Source organism: Balaenoptera borealis, assembly GCF_965194805.1.
Source record: "Balaenoptera borealis genome assembly, chromosome: X".
NCBI lineage: Eukaryota > Metazoa > Chordata > Mammalia > Artiodactyla > Balaenopteridae > Balaenoptera > Balaenoptera borealis.
The window spans coordinates 21,053,258-21,079,580 of NC_138881.1; the positions used below are offsets into that span (position 1 = coordinate 21,053,258).

Genomic DNA, 26,323 nt, shown 5'->3' on the forward strand with positions numbered 1-26,323 from the left:
CTGAGGAACTGCTGCAAAGGGGTAGGGGGGAGAGGTCAGTATTATATATGATTTTAGTGAGGGGGGTACATGCAATCGAGCACACATTTTGGCAGAAGGGTGCTGCCAGTTATGAGGAGCAGATGTCTCTGTTCGTGATTTTAGTGCTTTTCTAGATATGAGAAGATGCAAGAAATTGGGCTCATAAAATCTTCTCCTGAAAATATCTATCTGAAGCCCTGTTCTGCCAGTTCTTCCCAGAGCACAGAGTGCCTCATTCCTGGTCTCCACCCTGAGCTCTTTTCAGGCAGGTGTTGAAGGTCAGCCACTGCAGTGGCTAGAGACTTCGTTCTTGTAAAACCAGGTGGAGAGCAACAGTTTTTAGTTGGCAGTGTAAATGTTCTGTATCTGTGCTGTTCCATTCTGGTAGCCACTAGCCACATGTGGCTATCAGGCACTTGAAATGTGGCTAGTGGAACTGAGGAACTGAATTTTTAATTTAATTAAATTTAAATAGCCACATGTGGCTAGAGTCTACCAACTTAGACATCATAGCAAAGTATGCAAAATACATCTTGATTTGGGGCAGAAGACTAGGAGATTTATATAGGCTTAGGTTTGACTAATAGTCACAAAGTTAGGCCTGTATACACACAATATTATATATTGTATAATAAAGATTTAGACAACCTACTGGTCATGCCATGTGATGGTGATGGAACAGGAGGAAGAGAAGAAAGCCTGGGTCTGTAGCCAGAGGAGGTGGTTGAAGAAATAGGACCAAGGCCTGGGTGGGAGGAAATTGGTGAAGAACATGAGGAATCAATATACAAGTGCATACGGGGGCCTGGCCTTGCCAAGGGAGAAGCTGCAGGTGTATGGCCAGTTGGTCCCACCCTCAAGGGGCTTACCATCTTTGGAGTTGAGACAAGATCTATCCACATAAAATGCACAGTGAGTGGGCTTCCCTGGTGGCGCAGTGGTTGAGAATCTGCCTGCCAATGCAGGGGACACGGGTTCGAGCCCTGGTCTGGGAAGATCCCACGTGCCGCGGAGCAGCTGGGACCGTGAGCCACAGTTGCTGAGCCTGCGCGTCTGGAGCCTGTGCTCTGCAACGAGAGGCTGCGATAGTGAGAGGCCCACGCACCGTGATGAAGAGTGGCCCCCGCTTGCCACAATTAGAGAAGGCCCTAGCACAGAGACGAAGACCCAACACAGTCATAAATAAATAAATAAATACTTTAAAAAAAAAAAAAGCCCAATCAATACCCACCTCGCCTTGGCATTCTTTAAAAAAAAAAAAATGCAGTGAGCAAGACAGGCCATAATGCCAGTTATGCCAAACAAATACATACATATGTAAATATGCAAATACACAAATAAATATGTAAATATATAAATACAGTGTGGGTCCGAGAAGGGAGAGAGATCTAGGTCAGCCACAGATGTTAGGACCAGATGGCCTGGATTAATTGCTGGCTCTGCCACTGGTTGTGTGACCTTGGGCAAGTCCTCTACTATCTTTGTGCTCTGATTCCTCCTCAGAAAATGGAAATGATAAAAGTGCCACTATCAAGGGGTTGCTGTGGGGATTAAAAGACATACTAGACATGAAGTGCTTAGAACAATGCCTGGAACGCAGTAAGTGCTCATGAAGTCTCAGCAATGACTGGAGGGCAGAGGAAATGGCAGAGTAGGGAAAGGGGCACTGGCTTTCCTGACCTCCATCCACGAAGGCACCTCCTTTCATTGTAACTGAAACTGCTTGTGAACAATTTGATACTGAGCAGAGTTACTTATGGTGTAACGAGCTATTTTCAAGTTCACTCACATAGCAAAAGTCAGGGGAAAATAAGTAAAACAGGTTTGTAGGTAAATGTCCCCAGGAGCAGAGCCTGAGATGAGGATTCAGGTTTCTTCAGGAGGAAGGGCAGGGCGGGAGCAGGACAGGGAAGGGGAGGAAGGCAAGCAAAGGGTGATCTTGAGCGAAGTCCCAGTCGAGGCCAGATCCCCAGGGGAGCTCTTGAGGGTAAACTCACCCCAAGAGTTTGTCCCAGATCCAAGCCAGGCAGCTGGGCTTTCAGATGCCCATGCCTGGCAGTCATTGGCTGAGTTCTCCCCCAGGAAGCCTACAACCCCAGGCACGTGTCTGCCCTCTGCACTATGGGCAAAGCAGTGTCAGAAGACGAGAGGGCAGGAAAAACACACAAAACTGCCCGGAGGGTCACACAGAAACGGTAAAGGGGATGAAGCACCTGAGCTTGGCTGCTGAGCGCTGTGGGTTTTGCTGAAGGAGGCTGGGCTGGGAACTGATTACGGTGAATTGATGACGCTGATTGCTGAAGGCTCACGCTTCCGAGCAGCTGATTTCAAAGTTCAGGCTGTATAAGATGCCTGGAGGAATTGCTTAGAATGCAGATTCCCGGGCCTCGCCTGCAAAATTCTTTTTTTTTAATTAATTAATTAATTTATTTTTGGCTGTGTTGGGTCTTCGTTTCTGTGCGAGGGCTTTCTCTTGTTGCGGCAAGCGGGGGCCACTCTTCATCGCGGTGCGCGGGCCTCTCACTGCCGCGGCCTCTCCTGCTGCGGAGCACAGGCTCCAGACGCGCAGGCTCAGTAGTTGTGGCTCACGGGCCCAGTTGCTCCGCGGCATGTGGGATCCTCCCAGACCAGGGCTCGAACCCACGTCCCCTGCATCGGCAGGCAGACTCTCAACCACTGCGCCACCAGGAAAGCCCCAGCCTGCAGAAATTCTGATTCAGTTGGTAGTGTCCAGGAAAGCTCATTTTCAACATGCTCCCCAGATAACACGGATGGGGGGGCGGGGATACTCGGGCCATGCCCTGAGCACCACTGCTTAGGGGACTGACTGTTGGAGGCTGGCGAGGGGGCAGGGAGGGCGAGGAGGGGGCAGGGAGGGCGAGGAGGGGGCAGGGAGGGCGAGGAGGGGGCAGGGAGGGCGAGGAGGGGGCAGGGAGGGCGAGTGGGGGGCGGCTTGCGGGGGCCGCGTTCCCAGGAGCGCTGAGTCAGTGTTATCAGGAGCTCACTTGTGAACCCACGTGGAAAAGCGCGGAAACAGCCTCGTGAGATGCCTTCCAGGGGTGGCTAGTCAGGGAGAGGCTGCTGAAGCACACCACCCGGGAGCGGGAGCGCTCATTATGTGAGCCCTGAGGGCAGCTGGGGGATGTGATTTAGGGAACTACAATCAGGTGTGTCTTAGCACGAGTCCCCCGCGAAGCCCGGAGACTAGGATTCGAGCGCAAGCAGTTTACTTGGGAGGTGAAACCAGGAAGCATCAGCAGGAAAGTGGGGAAAAGAGGAGGGAAGGCAGTCAGGACAAGTTATTGGTGTCAGTGAGCAGGTGACGACTGGGGACAGCAGGCAGCTTGCGTAGCGCGCATCTCCAAGTGGCCCCGCTTGGTGGTGCGAAACTGGGATGTTGTGCGGCCGGGTCCCTTTCATCAGCGATTGAGGACTGCTCCCTGGAACTCCTGGCTGCCCTGGGCGTGTGGTGCACGCTCTGCAGAAGCTGGTGGTGAAAAGCTGTCGGCCCGCGTGGGACTGAGCGCTGAGCCCACACAGGCGGGACACCTATGGTGCTGCCAGGGCGGCTGGGAACTGCGCACCTCGCAACAAGGACAGTCTCTTATGAAATCGCCTGCCGCCCGCAGGGTTGGTGTTAGGTGGGCCTGCTGGTCTGCAGCCGGAGGGCAGGCTTCGCCTGCGGGTCCTCATCCCTCAGCTGCGGGCTTTGAGGCCTTCAGTCGGTCTGTGCAGCCTGGCTGGATTTCCGGGACCGCCTCGGCCTAAGGATGGTAAGAGGTCCACGTCCTGCAGATCATGAGGTTCCAGAAGACTTACGCTGCTTCTGCTCTGGAATTAGCATCCCCAAGGTAAGGAGGAGGCAACAGCGTCCACCCACCCTTGCCTAGTATATTTTCTGTTTACTCCGTTGCTGGATCTTGGAGCCACGCTGGGTTCTCTGAAAATCCACCCCTTCCCCCCTTGCACCAGGCTGAGCCTGAGAGCAAAGCTGTGAAAGGCAGCCAGCATTCGTGGAGTTCCTTCTTGAACTGCCTTGTCTGTCTGTTTCTTCCTGGTTTAATCTCTGGCCTTGATCATGTGCCACTGTCTTTTTTTTTTTTTTTTCCCGCAGTTGCATTTTTAATTAATTAATTTATTTATTTTTGGCTGTGTTGGGTCTTCGTTTCTGTGCGAGGGCTTTCTCTAGTTGTGGCGAGCGGGGGCCACTCTTCATCACCGTGCGCGGTCCTCTCACTATCGTGGCCTCTCTTGTTGCGGAGCACAGGCTCCAGACGCGCAGGCTCAGTAGTTGTGGCTCACGGGCCCAGTTGCTCCGCGGCATGTGGGATCTTCCCAGACCAGGGCTCGAACCCGCGTCCCCTGCATTGGCAGGCAGATTCTCAACCACTGCACCACCAGGGAAGCCCTGTCTTTTTTTTTTTTTTTAATACAATAGTTTGGTACAGTGCCCGGTACAAGGTAACTGATCAGCAAATGTTATTTTTTTAATTATTAAATTTATTTATTTATGGCTGCATTGGGTCTTTGTTGCTGCGCACGGGCTTTCTCTAGTTGTGGCAAGCAGAGGCCACTCTTCGTTGAGGTGCGTGGGCTTCTCATTGCGGTGGCTTCTCTTGTTGCAGAGCACAGGCTCTAGGTGCGTGGGCTTCAGTAGTTGTAGCACGTGGGCTCAGTAGTTGTGGTTCGCGGGTTCTAGAGCGCAGGCTCAGTAGTTGTGGCTCACGGGCTTAGTTGCTCCACGGCATGTGGGATCTTCCTGGACCAGGGCTCAAACCCGAGTTCCTGCATTGGCAGGCAGATTTCTAACCACTGCGCCACCAGAAAAGTCCCCCACTGTCTCTTTTGTTTACCTTTCTTGCCTTACGGTGTTGATGAGAGCGTAAGGAGAATGCTGCACCCATCCTAATCATCACCCATGAGGTGACAGTGGGAGTGATGGGAAATAGGAGAGAATGACAAGGACAATTTGACCTAGCCAAGAAAGGGATCCCCAGGCATGTGTCCAGAGTTTAGGAAAAAAGATTTTTAAAAATCTACCAAAAATATGGTCATGAGCTCATGGTCAGAGAATCCAAAAGATAGAGATGAGCAAGAGAAAATGGTTGCTAAGAAAAACTGTTCATGATACATCACCACAAAGGAGGCTGGAGAAGAGAGAAAATGGGGCAGATCTAAGGAAACCATCAAGGCTGCACAGAGGGCTCTTGATAGCTTTTTTAAAGGGATATGTACAAAACCAGAAATCTGGCATCATTAAAGGCAAAACACAAAGCATGTCATAAATTTCTCAGGATGGAAATCAAAAGACCAGAATAAGCTCAGATTTGAGAACAATAGTAATGATAGCAATAAAAAAGCTTTTATGTTCTATTTGAAACAGGAAGAAGGAAAGGATGGGTCTGCTTGGGGTGAGTGAAGTGATACAAACAATGGCAGAAAGAAGAAGCACACAGCTTCTGGTTTGTTTGTCCTTTATCTTACTGTTTATTAAGGCCAGTGCTCTTTAACCTGGAAAGGGTGAAAAACTCTTGGTTAAACTAGAGGTCGGTGAAGAAATTAAAAAGAGGCCTTGGGTGTTTGGAACAAGTTCAAGTCAGGCACTCTGTAGGTGGAAGGGGTTGTCATGGGGGGTAGGGCGTTCTGTTTTTTACGTCAGGTTGTCAATGTCAAAGAAGTGTTGTCTCACAAAAAGAGAGGGGGAAATGAAGGATCTGAAAACCATGGCAAATGAAAGGTTCTGGGTGGGTTTAGCCTGGAAAGGGGGAGACTTGCTGGAAGGCCATCCAAGCTTGGAGAAGGACTAGAGCGCGCTGTAATAGGGTGGAGAGTGTAGCTGAGCCCAGTGGGTTGACATTCTGGGGAAGTCCAATTCAGTATTAAAAGTTCCGAAGGCTTCGAAGTAATTACCATTGAGTAACTGCCTCAAAGCAATGATGTCTACGTAACAGTAAAGTTCAAACCGAGAGTAACTGAATTTGTCGAGACTGTTGTGGACAGAATTTTCTAACAGGGTATGAGGTTAGGTTAGGATCCCAGGCATTTGTTCTTAGCTTTTTCTAGGCCACGGACTCCTTTGAGAATCTGATAAAATGCCCTTTATGTTAAAATGCCCATCTGTGCCAACACACCACTTTTTATGTTCAAAATCAAGGAGTCCACTTTCCCTAAAATAGGATTGTGGTCCCCAGGTTCAGAAGCCCACAGCTGAAGGGATTCTTCTCTCTCTAAAATGCAGCAATTCTAAGCCCTTTCCCTAGAAGTTGCACTTTCACGAATCTCTCCCCAGAGGTCTTTTGTAAACATTTTCATGGCTTGATTAAAAAAAAAATGGACAGGGCGTTCACCTAATTCATGAAACCAGCTGAGTGTTTAGGCCGACCCAAAACTTTGTTTCTTAATGTATGATTTCTGTCATGTGGCAGCACTTTCTCTCAACACCTGTGTGTTTGACACTTGCCACACACGATCCAATGCCAAATCTCAAAGGTTCGACTTTTTAAAAAAAATCATGAAAGGATTAATTCCAAGTTGTTTGCCCTTTGCTTTCCCTGTGTCTGCGTCAGGTCAAAGCCATGTTGTAATACACAGAAGTACCACCAGATGGCACCATTGGGAAAGTCTTGCTTTGCTAGTTGGTCTCCCAGCTCTGACGTCTATTCTAAACATAGCCTGGTAAAATGCTTATGGAAGAGGGAAGAGAATCTATTATGGGGGAGGAAAAACACCAATGACAAGACAGCCCTGGCACTTTCCTGGATTTTGGTATACAGAGTCAAGCTTTGATTACTTCTACTTCTTAATTGTCCACTTTTGGAGGCAGATGCATAGATTTATATAAAACGTAAGCATTTCATCCATCCACATACATACATATTCTGCCTCTGCTAATGCTCTGTGTGATTTAGAAGGTGCTCATAAGTTGGGGGAAGAGCCTCTTCTTCTTTTGGATTGTAAACTTGCACATTCATTCTTTTATTGCGTCTGTCCCCTACTTCACTTCCAGTAAGTTTATTCGGTTTGCATGGAAACATCACAAAAAGCCTTTCTGGGAAAGGAAAATCTCGGTTACATCAGCTCTCTCTGCTGTGAACATCAGGCCAATTGGAAAGATGAAAGGGAAAGGAGAGGACAGAAGTGAGCATGGATGGAAAGCAGGATTATCCCTGAAATTGACATGTCTGTTCCATCCTCTCTTGCTCCTTCCAACTTTTTCTTTTTTTTTTTTTAATTTTTATTTATTTATTTATTTATGGCTGCGTTGGGTCTTCGTTTCTGTGCGAGGGCTTTCTCTAGTTGTGGCAAGCGGGGGCCACTCTTCATCGCGGTGCACGGGCCTCTCACTATCGCGGCCTCTCTTGTTGCGGAGCACAGGCTCCAGACGCGCAGGCTCAGTAATTGTGGCTCACGGGCCTAGTTGCTCCGCGGCATGTGGGATCTTCCCAGACCAGGGCTCGAACCCGTGTCCCCTGCATTGGCAGGCAGACTCTCAACCATTGCGCCACCAGGGAAGCCCCCCAACTTTTTCTTAAAAAATAATTTTTCTAAAAACCCATGTTCGTGCTACATTAAGCCTCATGTTTCTATTTCTCATTTTACTGCTTGGGATGGCATTTGCTGCCACTTGGTAAGCTTCCTTAAGAGAGGGACTGATGTCGATTAGAGTATAGTTATCTGTGTTGAGAAAGGACCCTCTATTGTTTAGTGGTCTTTGGCAGGCAGCTAGCAGATGCCATGTCTCTTTGGGGCCCGGCTTTGCCCAGCCTTCTCTTCATTTTTATACCTGCAAGTGGAAAATCACCACTTTAATGAGCCACATAGTCTGTGGGAAAAAATGTTTGCAATTACCCAACAGAGGAAAGCACCCTTTCTAAGATCTTTGAGCAGAGGTACTGCAGACCGCCCTCCACCCCCCCCCCCACCAAATTCACAATGGGGGAATTCTTTTCACCTTACATTCTATTTCAGAGATAGCTCTGCTAGAATCCTGCATTTCTGAGCAAAGAGTTGTGAAACAGAATTCGGGAGTGGTACAGCTGGGAGACGCCAGGCGTGCTGGCATTGAGGAGGCATCTTCCTGGTCTGGCTCTGTGCTGGGTGTGCCAGGGCATGCAGAGAGTAAAGAGATACTGTTCCTCTCCTCCAGGAGCTTCCAACCTAGTGGGAAAGACAAACATACAGAGACCCTATGTTATGCCTGGAATTACAGTTGAGTGCCAAGAGCAAAATAAAATCAAAGTACAGTTCTGCTTGGCTGGGCGGGGCTGCAGCAAGTGAAAATCTACGAAAATGCAGACTGTTAGCAAAGTCAAATTATCCTTTGTCCTCAAAATGTAAGTAACTGGATGGATGTGGGCTATTTTTCTCCTTTATACTTTTCTGTTCTTTGTAAAATTTCTAAAATAAGCACGTTTAGGTTTTTTGCCCTCATTATAAAAGTAAGTGGGAGTCTGAAGAGGAAAACGTATACTTTTTTTTTTGGTAATAGTCATATTAATGTTAACAAAAGCGAACACTTATTTGGTGGTTACTATGGTGCCAGGTACCATTCTAGGTGCTTTTATATATTAACTCATTTAATCTTTCTAGTCACCTTATGAAAGAGCTGCTGTTATTAAACCCATTTTATAGAGCAAGCAGTTGAGGCACAGAGAAGTTACGTAGCTTGCCTGGGTTGCACTAGGATTTAAGTGGCGAGGCAGGCTGGCTCCAAAGTTGGAGTTAAACTAAATAAGTTTAGTGAACATTATGAAGGAAGAGTTTTTCCTCCTGAATTAATTTCCCAGAGAACTGAAGCTGGTCATCCTGTCTCAGGATTGGGCTGGGGAATGACATGTTCCTGGAGCAGGATGGGTCAGTAAGGGCGATGCTGGGATTGGAAGGTCAGGCCTAAGAGGCTCAGTTACTTGGGGGCACCTGCAAGTATAGACCAAAGAGTTTCCAGCTGGTTGGCCTAGCCTGGCCTAAAGGGTTGTGGGAAATAGCAAGTCCTTCTCTAGAAAAGCTGCTCCTCCTGGGAGGGAGCGTGGCGGGGGTGGGGTGGGGTGGGGTGGGGGAGGGGCGGAGTTGTGGCAGGTAAGCAGAGTGTCATGGAGAAAGGGACTGGGGTTTGGGTCAGGGATTAGCTTTACATATTGGGGTTAGGGTTAGGGATTAGAGTCATGTGATAGGGTTTGGGGTGAGAGGATTGTGGGTAGAGTCTGGTACTTGGCTTAGGGATAAGGATTTGGGTAACCATCAGAGTTAGGATTTTGGGTTAGTGTTAGAGGTTTGGATTAGGGTTAGCTGTTAGAAGTTAAAGTTAGGTTCAGGGTTAGAGGTTAGACATCAGGTTTAGGAGTTAAGGGCATTATAGAACCAGCTGGGCTGACGAAAGAATAAAGAAGCTGTGGTACATATATACAATGGAATACTACCCAGCCATAAAAAAGAATGAACTGATACCATTTGCAGCAACATGGATGCAACTAGAGATTACCATACTAAGTAAGTCAGACAGAGAAAGACAAATATCATATGATATCACTTATATGTGGAATCTAAAAAATGATACAAATGAGCTTATTTACAAAACAGAAACAGACTCCCAGACATAGAAAACAAACTTATGGTTACCAAAGGGGAAAGGGGGGAGGGATAAATTAGGGGTTTGGGATTAACGGATACACACTACCATATATAAAATAGATAACAAGAACCTACTGTGTAGCACAGGGAACTATATTCAATATCCTGTAATAAACCATAATGGAAAAGAATAAATAAAAGAAATAGCTGTCCTATAATTTAGTTTAAAAAACAAAGGGATTCCCCTAGTATTGGTATGTATGTAAACGCGTGGTCCTTCTGGCTATGAAAGTGATGCTCTGGAAGGACTGTTGCATCTCATCACAGTGCAGGAGGGCATCACACACACGTGTGCACACCATTAGACACTTATTGTCACGTCCTGCTCGTGTCTGGATATCCTCATGTATCAGTCAGCTAGTGCCACGACTGTGATGTATAATAAACCACCCAAACTCATTCATTGTGTTAAAACAACAATTATTTATTCTTCCTCATGCACCTGGGGATTGGCTTATTCGGGCTAGCCTTGACTAGGCTTGGTTGTAAGGTATGGTTGGGTCTAGGTCTACTCCAAATGCTTTTCCTCCTCTTTGAACTGGCAGGCTAGCTGGGACGTGTTCTGCTGACAACAATGGCAGAAACACAAGAGAACAAGCCCATCTGCAAAGGTGCATTTCAAGCCTCTGCTTGCATCACATCTGCTAACATCCCATTGGCCAAAACTTGCCACATGGCCAAGTCCAATATCAGTGGGATGGGGAAATCTACTCTGCTTCTAGTGAGAGGGATTGCAAAGCCTTAATTAAAAGGGTATGATGTGGGGAAGGGTCAGGAATTGAGGATAATAATGCAATCTGCCATACCACATGTTTACCAAACTGAATCACCTGGGGATGAGCTTTTGACCCTAAACTCATTGTTCAAATCTGCTGAGCTAACAAGCTCTGAACAACATAGGCAGAGAAGGAGGAGAATTTCTCTTCTTTATTATTATTTTTATTGAAGTATAGTTGATGTACAATGTTCTGCCAACCTCTGCTGTACAGCAAAGTGACTCAGTTTTACACATATATACATTATTTTTTAAGATATTCTTTTCCATTATGGTTTATCCCAGGAGATTGGATATAGTTCCCTGTGCTATACAGTAGGATCTTGTTGTTTAGCATTGCTATTCTAATATGCAATACCACAGAAGACACAGCTCCTCCAATCTGGGCTCTCAGTGTAAAGCTTTTCCAGCTTTCTTAGGCTTTGTCATATCTGGGAATATGTGGGAGTAGCCCCTTCCTCAGTTCTCCATCATTGCTCGGCTATTCACTGGTCTGGCCATGTTTTCCTGTGCGATTCCCTTGCCATGCTTAGATATACACCTATCATCTATCTTTCTCCATCCGCTATGGCTGCTACCACCTCCATCCCAAGGGGTGACAATGATTTTTTGACCAAACTTGAGTCAGTTTCTTCTGAGTTCTCTTTCTGACTATGCCTCAACTGTAGTCTTGGTTCTTGGTCTGCTTAGTTCAGTTTTAGCAAGACTCCTCCTGAGTCAGTTTAGTGAAAACCCCCATCCTTGATATCTGATCAAACTTCTCAATTTCCACCCTCAATATCTCTTATCACCCTGGTCTACCTTCAGCAAGAATCCTGTTGAGTCAGTCTAGCAAGAACCCCACTAGCCTTAATGTTTCCTCTTAGTAATTTTCTGGGCGCCGCTCCCACGCTGCTCCTTGGCTATAAATCTCCACTAATCCTCGTTGTATTTGGAGTTGAGCCCAATCTCTGTCCCCCATTGCAGTAGTCCCCTTCTTGAACTGTCTTCCTTACCGTCTTTTACAAGTATCTGAATAATTTTTTATTTGACAGGGGTGAAGGGAGAAAGCAGGAAACTCTAGGTGCTGCGGTGTCACGGGATAGTGGACACACACAGGCTTGGCAGACCTGGGTTTGAAATCTACACGTTTTCCTAACTAGTCCTGTGAATTTGGGGAAGCTTCTCTGACTTTCAGTTCCCTCATTCACCAAGTGGAGATAATTCTACCTATCTCACAGGATGTCATATGGTTCAAACGATCAAGGTTGTTAACACCTAATGTGATGTCCAGCACATTAAAAGCACTTGGTAACGTTTTTGTTTGGAAGACCATGTCACCATTATTATCACATGTCACAGTGCCACAACATCATATCTTGGATACATTTTCAAACATAGATTATAACTTCAAAACCTGTAGAGATGCATTAAACTGTAAGCTATTTTCTGCCAAATCTGGAACGAACCCACCTTCCACCACCTTTAGGTATAATTGTGCTTTATTAAAATATTATATCTGATCTGAAACCAAGGACATTTGAATAACCCTTGTCTCTCCAACCTCGACTGCAATTCAACTCAATGAACACTTATAGGAACTCTTCAATGACAGAATTGGAGATCCAAAGAGAAACAGGGATGAGAAGAAGTGGTACAGTGGAGAAAGGTCTTTGGGCTTTTCAGAGGTGGTAAACCCAGCGGCCAGGGGGAAAATAACTGTGGAGAAGAATATTCTGTGCATCATCCCACCTTGGTATTTCTACCTGACGCTACCTCCATTCTACCCCTTTGACTAAAAAAAGAGAGAAGGGTTGTAATTGAGTACCTCGTCAATTTTCCTTCTTATTTCTCCTTCAGCAATCTCATGATATACAGAGTTTGAAGGTTGCTGGCAGAGGGATGGGAAAATTAGCATGAGAAGGCCAAGGGCCTTCTGGAAGGGATGGCACTGTCAGCACCAAGCCTCCTCCCTAAGATTCAGAGATGAAGTCTGTTGCAGTGAACCGAGGCAATGCAGACCACACACTGGAGGTAGGGACGGGCAATGCAGTGCAGTTACTATCTGCGGGTAGCTGACACTGGAGCAGTGGGCTGGCTGTAGCTTTGGAGCAGAAGTGGTATTCCAAGGTCTAGAGTATGGGGCACCAATGAACTTGTCCCAGTGCAGTCCTCCTGGGGACAGGCTTGGCCTGGTACAGTGGCCATGTGGATGGGTCCAAAGAGCCCTGGCATCAGCTGCAGTGTTCTCCCGGCCTGGTTGCCTGATTGCCAACTGGTGGTGATTGTAGTGTTCTTTAATGTCAATAGGGTTCTGACTCCCACAAAGAGTGGCAGGAATTTTCAGGCTGGACACTAAAAATCACAAGGGATTCTTACCATACAAGGGGATGGCAAGAGAGTAGGAATAGATGGACTTCTACTAGTCTGGGCAGGTAAGGGCTTCAGCGTTGCATTCTGAACAATTCCGGGGGTGGGGGGTGGGGGGCGGGAGGGAGGGATCACTTGAATTGGAAAGCAAAGTCTGATACCTCAGTTACAGAGTAAATGTAGGGCAAGAAAATACAATATGGAAATATCTTTGCATTCTCAAATGCTAATGGGATACATTCTTATGGTAGAAGTCTCTGGATTTGAAACACACCTTTATGTTTTTTGGAGGCACAGATTTTTTTGGTCTTTTTTATTATGGTAAGACATGGTTTGGAAACATAAAATTTACCATCTTCACCATTTTTAAGTGTGCAGTTCACTAGTTTTAAATGTATTCACATTGTTATGAGTCAAGTTCTCTAGAACTTTTTTTTAACATCTTTATTGGAGTATAATTGTTTTACAATGGTGTGTTAGTTTCTGCTTTATAACAAAGTGAATCAGTTATACATATACATATGTTCCCATATCTCTTCCCTCTTGCGTCTCCCTCCCACCCACCCTCCCCATCCCACCCCTCTAGGTGGTCACAAAGCACCAAGCTGATCTCCCTGTGCTATGCGGCTGCTTCCCACTAGCTATCTATTTTACATTTGGTAGTGTATATATGTCCATGACACTCTCTCACTTTGTCCCAGCTTACCCTTCCCCCTCCCCATATCCTCAAGTCCATTCTCTAGTAAGTCTGTGTCTTTATTCCCGTCTTGCCCCTAGGTTCTTCATGACCTTCTTCTTTTTTTTCCTTAGATTCCATATATATGTGTTAGCATACGGTATTTCTTTTTCTCTTTCTGACTTACTTCACTCTGTATGACAGACTCTAACTCCATCCACCTCACTACAAATAACTCCATTTTGTTTCCTTTTATGGCTGAGTAATATTCCATTGTATATATGTGCCACATCTTCTTTATCCATTCATCCGATGATGGACACTTAGGTTGCTTCCATGTCCTGGCTATTGTAAATAGAGCTGCAATGAACATTTTGGTACATGACTCTTTTTGAATTATGGTTTTCTCAGGGTATATGCCCAGTAGTGGGATTGCTGGGTCGTATGGTAGTTCTATTTTTAGTTTTTTAAGGAACCTCCATACTGTTCTCCATAGTGGCTGTATCAATTTACATTCCCACCAACAGTGCAGGAGGGTTCCCTTTTCTCCACACCCTCTCCAGCATTTATTGTTTGTAGATTTCTGATGATGGCCATTCTGACTGGTGTGAGATGATATCTCATTGTAGTTTTGATTTGCATTTCTCTAATAATTAATGATATTGAGCAGCTTTTTATGTGCTTCTTGGCCATCTTCTTTATCCATTCATCTGTTGATGGACACAAACTGAAACACTATACCCATCAAAGAACAACTCTCCTTCCCTCCAGCTTCTGGTAACCACCATTCTACTTTCTGTTTCTATGAGTTTGACTACTCTAGGTACTTCATGTAAGTGGAATCATAAAGTCTTTTTGTGACTGGCTTATCTCACTTACCATAATTACCTCATAATGACCACAGGGTTCATCCATGTTGTAACATGTGACAGGATTTCCTTCCCCTTTTTTTTAATAAATTTATTTATTTTATTTATCTATTTTTGGCTGCATTGGGTCTTCGTTGCTGTGTGCGGGCTTTCTTTAGTTGCGGTGAGCTGGGCTACTCTTCGTTGCGGTGCACGGACTTCTCATTGCGATGACCTCTCTTGTTGGGGAGCATGGGCTCTAGGCACGCGGGGTCAGTTGTTGTGGCACGCAGGCTCAGTAGTTGTGGCTCGCGGGCTCTAGAGTGCAGGCTCAGTAGTTGTGGTGCACGGGCTTAGTTGCTCCGTGGCATGTGGGATCTTCCCAGACCAGGGCTCGAACCCATGTCCCCTGCATTGGCAGGCGGATTCTTAATCACTGCGCCACCAGGGAAGCCCTTCCTTTTTAAGGTTGAATAATATTCCATTGTATGTGTACACTTTATTTTGTTTATCCTTTCATTTGTCAATGGATATTTGGGTTGCTTCCACCTCATGGCTCTTGTGTGAGTAGTGCAGCTAATTTTTGTGTGTTCATTTTGTATCCTGCAACTTTGCTGAATTTATTAGTTCCAACAGGTGTTTTATGGTAGACTCTTTGGGGTTTTGAAGTACAGATTTTTTAAAAAGCAGCCTCAGTGTAAGAACAAAATATTAATGTATGGTTGAAATTATGAGTGTCTAAATAGTTCTTGACAAAGTAAGTTGAAACTTCACCAGAGAGAAAATTTATCCAAATTCCAATAAATCTGAAATTCATGGCACCATCAGTTTTCCCCCTTGACATAAAACAAGAGTAGAGTAATTGTATAATAGTTCCCTTTGTCCATTACATAATGGAGGGAAGTGGGCAGCTTTGTCAGTTAATCTGTTATAATATTCATGCCTGTGACATTTTTGTTTTCAGTGACATTTCTATTCCCTTATCCTTCTAGGGAGATTTCTGATAACCGTAAATAGTTTCATAATGCCAGTGCAGAGCATAAAGCACTGCGTTAGGGCTTCTGGAGATTTCTGATTACAGTGAGTATATAGTCCATGGTGTTTCAGCTTCACGATTATGAAGTTCACAGTAAGAGATGGTGGTGCTAGTAAAGGAAAAGGTCTGACTTTGAGGTTCACCTTATAGGTCAGTGCTAGGCATCTTCTAATGAGGCTCTTACACATACTGTAGAAGAAATGTATTTGCAAAATCCCACTGCAAAGTAGGACTCTGTTTTTCAACAGATTGTTCGCCTATGGCCGTTCTTCAGTTTGGAGATTGTCGGCATTCTTGGAGGTAAATGCACATGTGGTAGAACCAAAAGCATTCTTATTTTGCTACGATTTGAAAGAGTTACTTTTCCTTTGAAAAAAATATTCTGAGACATTGATTCTGAACATTTTGGGACTTGTGGCAACATTATTGGGTTAATTTTAAATGTATCCTATTCTGAATCCATCAGAGTTCTTAGTTGCCAACATCAGAATCTACTCTAGTTAGTTTAAGGAGTTTATTCAAAATTTTAAATAGCTTTTGGAGTCTTGGGGAGGGCCAGAGAGCCAGGCTTGGAGGCTACACAGCTGGAGAAGCAGGCAAAGCACCCAAATGTCCCATAGGACTGTTCCAGAGAAAGCTCCCTGCCTCGGTACTTACGATCCTGGAGGCACCATTCAGCTCTGAGTCCGTGCAACCAGCTCACTTTATCATTATTTTAAAAAATCAACAAATTTGGATTTGAACATCTTATAACAGTCTTTAATATGTAATGGACGATGACATTCCCTTACTGATTGAGTCAGTTTGAGTCAGACCAACCCCTCATTTTCAAAAGGAGGAATGGAGGCCTAACAAGATGATATGACTTGTGCAAGGTCTTCTGACTCTCAGGCCATTATAGAGGGTGAGGAGGGGGAGGGGACGGGTCTGCTCCAGTCTGTCAAGAGTGTTGAATTAAAAAGACATTGTTGGGCTTCCCTGGTGGCGCGATGGTTAAGAATCCGCCTGCCAATGCAGGGGACACGGGTTCGAGCCCTGGTCCGGGAAGATTCCACATGCCACGGAGCAACTAAGCCCGTGTGCCACAACTACTGAGCCTGTTCTCTAGATCCCGTGAGCCGCAACTACTGAGCCCACACGCTACAATTACTGAAGCCTGCGTGTCTAGAGCCCGTGCTCTGCAACAAGAGAAGCCACCGCACCGCCCCCACTCGCCGCAACTAGAGAAAGCCCGTGCGCAGCAACAAAGACCCAACACAGCCAAAAATAAATAAATAAATAAATTTTTTAAAAAATTAAAAAAAAAGAAATGGTAAAATTTATTAAAAAAAGACATTGTTAAAAAATTTAAAAAACTTTTTCTGGACTCCCCTGGTGGGTCCAATGGTTTGGGTTTTTTTTAATGATTTAAATATATATACTTTCTAAAGTGGTTTTAATGTCACAGAGGTGGCTTTTAAGTGTACAGCAAGAGAAAACAGAGGTAGCTAAGAAAGGGCCCCAGCAGCCGCATGTCTCCTGAGCCTGTGGAAGGCCAAGGCAAGCTGAGCCCTGACCAGCAGGTTTAGCAGCCATGAGAAAGGCCCGAAGCTCCTCAGGAAGAGCCAGGGGGCAGTCCCCGCCCCTTGGAAACCTGGTTTCCTGAGGGGGTGCAGGCACCTCTGGGCCCCTGGCTCACCGCTCCAGTGAAAATCCCCTCATTGCCCATTCATTTAATGGCTCCTAGGGAAGCGCGGCTCTCCCCAGCAGTCAGGCTAGGGGCTGAGGCAGCCTGCCTTTGCTGCAGGTCCTGGGGGACTGGGGGTGGGCCTGGCCACAGGAAGGGCTCAGTCAGCAGGCTTATCTTCTCGTAGGAGGGGAGGAAGTGCTGGCCTCCCTCACAGAGCAGGCTGTGTTCAGCCCGGCACAGCACGAGCCAGCGTGGCCCCAGCGGCTCCTGCTTGCTCACCAGGGGGAGGAGTTCGGCCATCAGGACCTCTCCAGGTGGATCTGCTGGTGCAGCTTGGCCCCCCGCAGCCCGAGGGCCGCCGGGGTCTGCAGCTCCTGGGTACTGTGCACCGCTCCCGCAGCCGGCGGAGACGCTGCCCCGCGCTGGCCTGCAGCCCCTCCGGGGTGAGCAGGCAGCGGTACTCCTGCATCCGGTCCTTGGGCTCTGCTGTGAGCTCTTCCCCATTCGAAGTCTTAGCAGCAAGCAGGCCTCCTGCAGGTGCCGCAACTCTGCCTCCACCTCGGCGGCGCTGAGCCTAGAGCCGGGCCAGCTTGAAGTTGTCTGCGTTTTCTGCAGGGACTGGGTTTTGGCGGTGGTAGCAGCATCCACAGAATCACTGGTCTGTGCAGAGCTGAGCTGGGCCCACAGGCTGGGATGCACACGTGCGCAGCCCGCAAACCAGAGAGCAGCGTGGTGACTCCAGCCAGCTGGGCTGGGCCACGAGAAGTAGGCAAGGGCCAGGGTAGCGGCCCCAGCCTGCGCTGTCTGGCTCTGCTGAATGTCAGGAGGGGCCTTTGGGGGTCCTGGGGAACCGAGGGGACACTGTCCGTGAAAAGGGTGACAGAGCTGACCCACTCTGGGAAATGCTAGGAGAGAATTCAAGGAAAAAGGGGAGAGGAGCCAGCAGTGACCGGTAACCAAGATGTGTGGTGAGAGCTCTGGATGCTGACTCTGTACCAGGCACAGCACAAGCGCCCGAAAGGCACCGCCTCGTTTAAGCCCTACAGCACCTCTAGAAGCTGCTACTATTATTGTCATCTCCACCAGGAAGACAGATGGGGACTTGGAGACGCTAAGTGCCTTGCTCAAGGTCTCACAGCTTGAGAGAGGCTGAGCTGGGGGCCTCAGAGGCCGCTGGCTGAGTCTAAGGTGACTACAGCGGTCCTAGGGGCGCTGACTCTCCTAACGCGGAGAGTGTCGCCACCCAGCAGAGAAAGCCGAGGGACCCGTGGGAGAAGTCTTACCAGCGGGAAGCCTCAGCCTCCCTGCTCTCCACACTCCCCGGTCTCCCCTCCGCCTCCCCCAGCCTCGAGGCTCAGCCTCGCCGGGAATTCCAGGAAGCCTCGGGCAGCTGCAGCAGGATCCTGTCGGAGAAGCCGGTGCCCAGGGCAGCTCTGTGTCACTCTGGGGGCTGCAGGCCCCACTCCCTACTCAGAGCCCAGTGAGGGATGAGGCTCACCCACCCCTCAGGCAGGGCTTCCAGGGTGACCCCAGGAGCCGGCCCAGTCCAGGTCCCACCTGGCAGGGAGAAGAGAAAGCAGAGCCCAGGCCTTCGAGAGCTCATGTGGAGCCCCGGAGCCGGGTGGGTACGTGGATAGGGCACAGGACAGGCCCCAGTGCATCAAACGTGGCACCTTCACAGCCAGCTGTTCCACTCTGCCAGCTTCCGGGCTTGGGCCTCATGGGGTGGCATCCTGGGGCTCCCCTGGCCCACATCCAGCTCAGTGCCCTGCCATCCCTGTCACCCCAAGCCCAGACTCCTGCTGCTGCCTGGGATCTGATCAGGTAGAGACAGTAGTTCCTCCAGTGAGGGTCTGGGAAACCCACCCCTTATCCTTGAGTGTAAAAGCTTCTGGGGCCTGAGGAGCAGCCAACGGGACTATTTGTTGGTCCCTGCGGCCTGGTTCAGGCTTGGTGGCTCCGGCCCCTTCCGCATACAGGCCTGATCCCCCACTGACAGAAGCCTGCACTCAGGGAGGTCCTTGGCAGGCACCCTGGTTTGGCGGATGCCCCTGGGGGGTTTTGTCTCTGATGCACGGCTGCCAGCCCTGCGTGAGGCACTGGGGTGGGGCAGAGGCTCTGGTGGCAGGGGAAGCGGCCATGGACGCAGACTTCAGGCTGGAGGCCTGCCCTTGTCTCCTTCTCCAGCCTTTGAGATGCCTTTTCGCACCCGTACAGCCTTCTCCAGTGCGTGGGTCAGAAGCTCCAGCTCTGTGAGGTCTGCGGGCTGGGTGTGCATGCTGCAGATGGGGCCTCTTCGTTAGTTTCTGGCCCTGGGGTTGGCTCCGGAGCCGGGGTCTCGGCTGGTTCCCAGGCACGCAGCAGCCGCCGGGAGACTCGCAGGCTCCGCTCCAGCTGCCGCTGTTGCTCGGCGCAGGAGTCCAGGGCGTCATGCAGCTCGGCCACCAGCCTGGAAGGGACGCACCCGAGGCTCAGCAGCCTCGGGCCGCGCTGCCTCCTGCCCCCTCCAGGGCGCGGGATCCACTGGCGTGAGCAGCCGGCAGGGTCCAGTGGTTAAGACTCTGAGCTTCCACTGCAGGGGACATGGGTTCGATCCCTGGTCGGGGAACTAAGATCCCATATGCTGCACAGTGCGGACAAAAATTTAAGAGAAAAAAAAAGAGGCATTTTTGGTTGTCATGGATATCATCGCTAAGCTCCTTTCACTAATTTGTCACTGAGACAGTGAGGTTTCGATCTCTCCCCTACTTCGACCTGACTCTGGCACCTTGGGCCACCCCTCTGCCTTCAGTATCCTCATTTCTAAGATCCCTGGAGAATTGATCTTGAGCCTAATAACAAGCTACCATTTATTGAGCGCTGTGCTAAGTGCTGCGTGTGCGCCGTCTCATTTAGTCCTTACATCCACACAAAGAAGCAGATACTTTCATTAGTTTCATTTTATGGATGGGGACACCGGGCCTAAAGGGGTTCAGAGCCTTGCCCAAGGGAGTGAAAAATCTGAGCTGCCATTCAAGTAGAGCACTGGCTAACACCAGAGCACTGGCTCTTAAACACTGCCTCTCCATCTTTATGGAAAATTCTAGCTTTAATACTCTACTGTCCTCTGATTCAACCTTGATACCTCAGTGGGAAACGAGTGCCCTGTTGCTCCTGTAAGACCTGTGATCGCCCACTGAACCACACTCTTTCTGGTGTTGGCCTAGCATGATGTAATGGCACTTGTCTCTGTTTAATAGGGAAGAGGTGAGGATGAACGAGGTGATGATTGGTAAGTGTTTGGAGCCTGTTGAAGAAAAGCTTGGTGTTGTAGACTTCCGCATGGGAAAAGAATTATTTTTAATAGGAGTGAGAAACTGATGAGAATTCAGTAGCAAGAACCATGTTGTTTTTAGGTGATGGTCTCTTAAACCAAGAGCTGTAATTTTGTTTAATGATTTCCAACCTGAATAAGCAGTATAACAAGTGAGCCTCAAAATCAGTCAGTCAACCAAAAGGCAAACATTTTTGTAGCCAGGAGATAGGGGAGCTTTACAGCCTTTAAAAAATATAATCTGAGAGCACCCCCGCCATTTTACCAACTGGCAGCACAAAATACCTGGGTTTTAATCATTACGCTGTGATAGCTGAACAGCCAGCTGATAGGAAGCTTAACTCTGCTTTATTCCCAGGGGAAAAAATAAGTTTAGAATCATGTGCTGTGTTTATTTTTTTTATGTTTTCAAATTGACTGCAAAGTATTTTTCAAATGCTATAAACATAGCAGTCAAGTAACACCCTCTTTTTTTAAATTTTCTTATTTATTTTATTTTTTTGAATTTTATTTTATTTTATTTTTATACAGCAGGTTCTTATTAGTTATCTATTTTATACAATTAGTGTATACATGTCAATCCCAATCTCCCAATTTATCACACCACCACCCCCACCCCGCCACTTTCCCCCCTTGGAGGCCATACGTTTGTTCTCTCCATCTGTGTCTGTATTTCTGCCCTGCAAACCGGTTCATCTGTACCATTTTTCTAGGTTCCACATACATGCGTTAATACATGATATTTGTTTTTCTCTTTCTGATTTACTTCACTCTGTATGACAGTCTCTAGGTCCATCCACGTCTCTACAAATGACCCAATTTCGTTCCTTTTTATGGCTGAGTAATATTCCATTGTATATATGTACCACATCTTCTTTATCCATTCGTCTGTTGATGGGCATTTAGGTTGCTTCCATGACCTGGCTATTGTAAATAGTGCTGCAATGAACATTGGGGTGCATGTGTCTTTTTGAATTATGGTTTTCTCTGGGTATATGCCCAGGAGTGGGATTGCTGGGTCATATGGTAGTTCTATTTTTAGTTTTTTAAGGAACGTCCATACTGTTCTCCATAGTGGCTGTATCAATTTACATTCCCACCAACAGTGCAAGAGGGTTCCCTTTTCTCCACACCCTCTCCAGCATTTGTTGTTTGTAGACTTTTTGATGATGGCCATTCTGCCTGGTGTGAGGTGATACCTCATTGTAGTTTTGATTTGCATTTCTCTAATAATTAGTGATGTTGAGCAGCTTTTCATGTGCTTCTTGGCCATCTGTATGTCTTCTTTGGAGAAATGTCTATTTAGGTCTTCTGCCCATTTTTGGATTGGGTTGTTTGTTTTTTTGATATTGAGCTGCATGAGCTGTTTATATATTTTGGAGATTAATCCTTTGTCTGTTGATTCATTTGCAAATATTTTCTCCCATTCTGAGGGCTGTCTTTTTGTCTTGTTTGTAGTTTCCTTTGCTTTGCAAAAGCTTCTAAGTTTCATTAGGTCCCATTTGTTTATTTTTGTTTTTATCTCCATTACTCTAGGAGGTGGATCAAAAAAGATCTTGCTGTGATTTATGTCATAGAGTGTTCTTCCTATGTTTTCCTCTAAGAGTTTTATAGTGTCCGGTCTTACATTTAGGTCTCTAATCCATTTTGAGTTTATTTTTGTATATGGTGTTAGGGAGTGTTCTAATTGCATTCTTTTACATGTAGCTGTCCAGTTTTCCCAGCACCACTTATTGAAGAGGCTGCCTTTTCTCAATTGTATACTCTTGTCTCCTTTATCAAAGATAAGGTGACCATATGTGCGTGGGTTTATATCTGGGCTTTCTATCCCATTCCATTGACCTATATTTCTGTTTTTGTGCCAGTTCCATGTTGTCTTGATTACTGTAGCTTTGTAGTATAGTCTGAAGTCAGGGAGTCTGATTCCTCCAGCTCCGTTTTTTTCCCTCAAGACTGCTTTGGCTATTTGGGGTCTTTTGTGTCTCCATACAAACTTTAAGATTTTTTGTTGTAGTTCTGTAAAAAAATGCCACTGGTAATTTGATAGGGATTGCCTTGAATCTGTAGATTGATTTGGGTAGTATAGTCATTTTCACAAGATTGATTCTTCCAATCCAAGAACATGGTATATCTCTCCATCTGTGTCATCTTTGATTTCTTTCATCAGTGTCTTATAGTTTTCTGCATACAGGTCTTTTTTCTCCCTAGGTAGGTTTATTCCTAGGTATTTTATTCTTTTTGTTGCAACGGTGACTTGGATTGTTTCCTTAATTTTTCTTTCTGATCTTTCGTTGTTAGTGTATAGGAATGCAAGAGATTTCTGTGCATTAATTTTGTATCCTGCAACTTTACTAAATTCATTGATTAGCTCTAGTAGTTTTCTGGTGGCATCTTTAGGATTCTCTATGTATAGTATCATGTCATCTGCAAACAGTGACAGTTTTATTTCTTCTTTTCCAACTTGTATTCCTTTTATTTCTTTTTCTTCTCTGATTGCCATGGCTAGGACTACCAAAACTATGTTGAATAATAGTGGCGAGAGTGGACATCCTTGTCTTGTTCCTGATCTTAGAGGAAATGCTTTCAGCTTTTCACCATTGAGAACGATGTTTGCTGTGGGTTTGTCATATATGACCTTTATTATGTTGAGGTAGGTTCCATTATGCCCACTTTCTGGAGAGTTTTTGTCATATATGGTTGTTGAATTTTGTCAAAAGCTTTTTCTGCATCTATTGAGATGATCATATGGTTTTTATCCTTCAATTTGTTAATATGGTGTATCACATTGATTGATTTGCGTATATTGAAGAATCCTTGCATCCCTGGGATAAATCCCACTTGGTCATGGTGTATGATCCTTTTAATGTGTTGTTGGATTCTGTTTGCTAGTATTTTGTTGAGGATTTTTGCATCTATATTCATCAGTGATATTGGTCGGTAATTTTCTTTTTTTGTGGTATCTTTGTTGGGTTTTGGTATCAGGGTGATGGTGGCCTCATAGAATGAGTTTGGGAGTGTTCCTTCCTCTACAATTTTTTGGAAGAGTTTGAGAAGGATGGGTGTTAGCTCTTCTGTAAATGTTTGATAGAATTCACCTGTGAAGCCATCTGGTCCTGGACTTTTTGTTTGTTGAAAGATTTTTAATCACAGTTTCAATTTCATTACTTGTGAGTGTTCTGTTCATATTTTCTATTTCTTCCTGGTTCAGTCTTGGAAGGTTATACCTTTCTAAGAATTTGTCCATTTCTTCCAGGTTGTCCATTTTATTGGCATAGAGTTGCTTGTAGTAGTCTCTTAGGATGCTTTGTATTTCTGCGGTGTCTGTTGTAACTTCTCCTTTTTCATTTCTAATTTTATTGATTTGAGTCCTCTCCCTCTTTTTCTTTTTCCTTTTTTTTTTAAAGAGCTCCTGACTTATTTATTTATTTATTTATTTTATTTTTTTGGCTGTGTTGGGTCTTCGTTTCTATGCGAGGGCTTTCTCTAGTTGTGGCAAGCAGGGGCCACTCTTCATCGCGGTGCGTGGGCATTTCACTGTCGCGGCCCCTCTTGTTGTGGAGCACAGGCTCCAGACGCACAGGCTCAGTAGTTTTGGCTCACGGGCCTAGTTGCTCCGCGGCATGTGGGATCTTCCCAGACCAGGGCTCGAACCCGTGTCCCCTGAATTGGCAGGCAGATTCTCAGCCACTGCGCCACCAGGGAAGCCCTCTCTCTTTTTCTTGATGAGCCTGGCTAAAGGTTTATCAATGTTGTTTATCTTCTCAAAAAACCAGCTTTTAGTTTTATTGATCTTTGCTATTGTTTTCTTTGTTTCTATTGCATTTATTTCTGCTCTGATCTTTATGATTTCTTTCCTTCTACTAACTTTGGGTTTTGTTTGTTCTTCTTTCTCTAGTTCCTTTAGGTGTAAGGTTAGGTTGTTTATTTGAGATTTCTCTTGTTTCTTGAGGTAGGCTTATATTGCTAGAAACTTCCCTCTTAGAACTGCTTTTGCTGCATCCCATAGGTTTTGGATTGTCGTGTTTTCGTTGTCATTTGTCTCTAGGTATTTTTTGATTTCCTCTTTGATTTCTTCAGAGATCTCTTGGTTGTTTAGTAACGTATTGTTTAGCCTCCATGTGTTTGTGTTCTTTACGTTTTTTTCCCTGTAATTCATTTGTAATCTCATAGCGTTGCAGTCAGGAAAAATGCTTGATATGATTTCAATTTTCTTAAATTTAGTGAGGCTTGATTTGTGACCCAAGATGTGATCTATCCTAGAGAACGTTCCGTGCACACTGGAGAAGAAAGTGTAATCTGCTGTTTTTGGATGGAATATCCTATAAATATCAATTAAATCTATCTGGTCTATTGTGTCATTTAAAGCTTGTGTTTCCTTATTAATTTTCTGTCTGGATGATCTGTGCATTGGTGTAAGTGAGATGTTAAAGTCCCCCACTATTATTGTTACTGTCGATTTCCCCTTTTATGGCTGTTAGTATTTGCCTTATGTATTGAGGTCCTCCTATGTTGGGTGCATATATATTTATAATTGTTATATCTTCTTCTTGGATTGATCCCTTGATCATTATGTAGTGTCCTTCCTTGTCTCTTGTAACATTCTTTGTTTTAAAGTTTATTTTATCTGATATGAGTATTGCTACTCCAGCTTTCTTTTGATTTCCATTTGCATGGGCTATCTTTTTCCATCCCCTCACTTTCAGTCTGTATGTGTCCCTAGGTCTGAAGTGGGCCTCTTGTAGACAGCATATTTATGGGTCTTGTTTTTGTATCCATTCAGCAAGCCTGTGTCTTTTTGTTGGAGCATTTAATCCATTCATGTTTAAGGTAATTATCGATATGTATGTTCCTGTTACCATTTTCTTAATTGTTATGGGTTTGTTTTTGTAGGTCCTTTTCTTGTCTTGTGTTTCTCACTTAGAGAAGTTCCTTTAGCATTTGTTGTAGAGCTGGTTTGGTGGTGCTGAATTCTCTTAGCTTTTGCTTGTCTGTAAAGCTTTTAATTTCTCCATCGAATCTGAATGAGATCCTTGCTGGGTAGAGTAATCTTGGTTGTAGGTTCTTCCCTTTCATCACTTTAAATATATCATGCCACTACCTTCTGGCTTGTGGAGTTTCTGTTGAGAAATCAGCTGTTAACCTTATGGGAGTTCCCTTGTATGCTATTTGTCGTTTTTCCCTTGCTGCTTTCAGTAATTTTTCTTTGTCTTTAATATTTGTCCGTTTGATTACCATGTGTCTCGGCGTGTTTCTCCTTGGGTTATCCTGACTGGGACTCTCTGTGCTTCCTGGACTTGGGTGGCTATTTCCTTTCCCATGTTAGGGAAGTTTTCGACTATAATCTCTTCAAATATTTTCTCTGGTCCTTTCTCTCTCTCTTCTCCTTCCGGGACCCCTATAATGTGAATGTTGTTGTGTTTAATGTTGTCCCTGATGTCTCTTAGGCTGTCTTCATTTCTTTTCATTCTTTTTCCTTTATTCTGTTCTATGGCAGTGAATTCCACCATTCTGTCTTTCAGGTCACTTATCCGTTCTTCTGCCTCAGTTATTCTGCTCTTGATTCCTTCTAGTGTAGTTTTCATTTCAGTTATTGTATTGTTCATCTCTAGTTGTTTGTTCTTTAATTCTTCTAGATCTTTGTTAAACATTTCTTGCATCTTCTCTATCTTTGCCTCCATTCTTTTTCCAAGGTCCTGGCTCGTCTTCACTATCATTATTTTGAATTCTTTTTCTAGAAGGTTTCCTATCTCCACTTCATTTAGTTGTTTTTCTGGGGTTTTATCTTCTTCCTTCATCTGGTACAAAGTCCTCTGCCTTTTCATTTTGTCTGTCTTTCTGTGAATGTAGTTTTCCTTCCACAGGCTGCCGAATTGTAGTTCTTCTTGCTTCTGCTGTCTGCCCTCCGGTGGATGAAGCTATCTAAGAGGCTTGTGCAAGCTTCCTGATGGGAGGGACTGGTAGTGGGTAGAGCTGGGTGTTGCTCTGGTGGGCAGAGCTCAGTAAAACTTT

The 26,323-nt window shown here is 45.7% G+C and overlaps 2 pseudogenes across 2 annotated transcripts in view; both read right to left on the reverse strand.

The window, feature by feature from the left end:
- The window catches only part of LOC309619920 (ferritin light chain pseudogene), a 178,803-nt pseudogene that overhangs the window by 125,402 nt on the left and 27,078 nt on the right, over positions 1 to 26,323 (reverse strand). The window contains exon 2 of the transcript XR_014249870.1: positions 21,081 to 25,837. The product of XR_014249870.1 is annotated as a ferritin light chain pseudogene (transcript). The remainder of the gene's footprint in view (positions 1 to 21,080; positions 25,838 to 26,323) is intronic.
- Positions 17,081 to 19,551, reverse strand: LOC309620985 (tubulin epsilon and delta complex protein 2 pseudogene; annotated as a pseudogene). Its single transcript has 3 exons — positions 18,868 to 19,551; positions 18,366 to 18,404; positions 17,081 to 17,689 (listed from the first exon to the last, which is right to left on the reverse strand). The product of its transcript is annotated as a tubulin epsilon and delta complex protein 2 pseudogene (transcript).